This window comes from Tamandua tetradactyla, chromosome 13 (genome assembly GCF_023851605.1).
Source record: "Tamandua tetradactyla isolate mTamTet1 chromosome 13, mTamTet1.pri, whole genome shotgun sequence".
Taxonomy (NCBI): domain Eukaryota; kingdom Metazoa; phylum Chordata; class Mammalia; order Pilosa; family Myrmecophagidae; genus Tamandua; species Tamandua tetradactyla.
The window spans coordinates 80,767,146-80,769,961 of NC_135339.1; the positions used below are offsets into that span (position 1 = coordinate 80,767,146).

The 2,816-nt window shown below is 42.4% G+C and overlaps 1 pseudogene; it reads right to left on the reverse strand.

Moving 5' to 3' along the window:
* Positions 1–632: 632 nt before the first annotated feature.
* On the reverse strand, positions 633–2,576 carry LOC143653257 (protein NEDD1 pseudogene; annotated as a pseudogene).
* Between the last annotated feature and the right edge of the window lie 240 nt (positions 2,577–2,816).

Consider the following 2,816-nt stretch of genomic DNA (forward strand, 5'->3'; position numbering starts at 1 on the left):
GACATTTCCACAAAAGTGGAAGGCATATCAAGGTTTTTAATATTCAAACACCTCCAAAATTTTGGAAGACAACTTGTGAATCAAGTTTTCTGTTAAAAAAGGTGATTTAAAAACGTACATAACCTATTCCTTTAAACACAATTTTTTCTCTTAAGAAAAAGGACACTTAGTATATAGCTAAAGTTCTCAGAAAATAAAGATCCTGTTGACTTTCTTTTTGGATAGATGATATATTGTACAATGCCTTTACTATAAAATATAAATATTTTAATAATTGGAAAGGAAATCATATAAAATATCATCACCCTTTTACTTGAAATAAAAATTCTTCCATGGGAGTGCAAAGGTAGTTCAGTGGCAGAATTCTTGCCTGCCATGCGGGAGACCCAGGTTCAATGCCCGGCCCATGCACTTCCCAAACAGAAACAAACAGACAAGTATACGAACAAACAAAATATTCAACAAATGGTGCTGCCATAAGGGGATACTCACATGGAAAAAGAATGAAATGTGACTCCTGCCATATAGCATATAAAAAAAATAATCTTCCAGAGGTCATAAAAACAATGTTTATTCTTTGTAGGTCTGTGTTACTAGAAACATACCAAATTATAATACACATGCACTGAATTTCAAAAGTGAGCCTGTAATCTTTTGTTTTATTTCTCACAGTCTTTCACTTTCAGCCACTAAAGCTTCATTCACTGAATATTTTTCCAGCAAAGAATGCATTTCATTCAATTGCATATGGAACTGTTTAATCATCTCCACTTGCAAATTCACAATGTCCCGATGGCATGCTTCTCTAAAGTCATACAGTGTTTCCTGTATCATGTTCTGAATAAAATGGATTTGAACAGAGGTCAATGGTGGATCTGGACGATTATTTCCAATGGTATCAACTATTTTTTTCTGACAGTGAACTGGCAACTCCAGCAGTGACAGAGGATGCTATCTTTGGATTTTGGGTAGAGGACCCATTGATTGTGGACTCATATATCAACTGGGCTTCGATTTCATTTTCTGACTTTTCAAATTTCAAAGGACTTCTCGTTTGGTTAGATGATGGAGAGGTATTTAGATTTCCAGTCTCAGCTCCAGAGGAGATCAACCTTGCAAAATGTTTGAAGGAGTCTTTAGGTTTCTTTTTCATATATACATTTTCTTAAACTCAGCTGTCATATCATGATTTTCATTTTCCTCTTTCCCTGGGGATCCCATGAAGACATAAGAGGGGTAGAATACAATGCTGAACTGTCTGAAGCCACTGGAGTTTCTCTTGGAGGAAACACTGAGTTCAGTTGTGGTAGAAGGCCAAAGCCATTCCCTTTGCATATGGACTCATCAGCTCTCTTGTCAACTACAGCATCATCTCTGATAGGTGAGAACATGTCCCCTAAACTACTTTTCCAGTATCATCAATGCTAGAGAAATCTTAACTTTTCCCACTCTCTGTCTCCTTAGATAAAATATCTGTGTTTATGCTTCGAGGCAAACCTGCTTTGTCTTGAACACCAACTGTTCCTTTCCCCACAAGTGTTGTCATGGGTTGTGACAGAACTGTGGCAATGGAAGTGGCAGTTACTTCTCTGAAAATTCCAGAATCCTGACTCCTCCACTGCTATTGCTCACATTAAAACGTCCGTTTGTTCTCTGCCATGGGCTTATTTGGACACCGTTTATTTCAGCTTGTCTTAGGAAGAGCAGCGTGGTACTGAAATGCTATCCACAGCACAGATGTTGTGGGAGCACTGATGGTTTTTACTGGTGATTTCAATATCCTTAAGTCATACTGATTTATTTTCCCACGGGAAGATCCAATAGCCAAAGCGGCATGAAATCCACTGTACTGAGAGGGGCTTCGGCCACTCACGTTTTCCCCCATTTCTTACTTGAAGTGGCAGAGAGAATGATTCTTTTATCCAGGCTTACGGTTACAAATAGCAATTCGTTAACAAGAGAAAAGCACAGGCTGAAAGCTGGAGCTTTATTTCAAAGGTAAGCGTGGGCTCTGACTACATCCCAGAGAGTTACTATCCCTTATCTGAAACACAGCCCAGCAGCGAATTCTTAAACAAGGAGGCTGCAAGTGCCAAAGGGACTGGTTATTACTGTGGCCGAAAGGAGTGCTAGATCAGTTAGTGGTTACACTATGCAAAATCATTTCCCCACTTAGAGACCCAGAAGCAGCACAGCAATCATTTCAACTATGGGTTACACAAGCTAGGTCACCTAGGAGACCATGAACTCTTTTTTTTTTCTATTTTAAATCCAAAATATTAACAGTTTTATTTAGGCCTCTGCTTACCAAATACATAGATGCGGAATTTAAATTGACACATCTCCTAGTGCCCTTCAGCTCTAAAAATGGAACAGGTTTACACTTGCAACTTGAAACAACTATTTTGTCGCCTCTGGAAGATGCTGTCGCCAGGAAGTTAATGCTGCTCCGACACACTGAGTTGCTCCATTTGGTGATGTGTGCCGGTTGACCTTACCCACTAATGTATGTCACAGATGAGGCATCCCATATTTTTACTATCCCTCGAGGACGCAAATCTGAGGTTTTCCTGCATGGCTGCACCTGAATGGCCTCTCGGACCATTGTAGAGGCCAGCACAGGTGGAGGTGTGCGACCAGGGGCCGCCCGCGGCTCCCGGGGCACTCCCGCGCCGGACCGGCCGCCGCAGCCCGCAGCACCAGGCGGGAGACCGCACGGCGATCGGGGACCTTGGACACGTCGGGTGACAGGGCGGGAGACCCCGTGGGGTTCGGGCGGGTAGTGGCCCGCTGACAGCCGCCCCCCACCCCCGCCC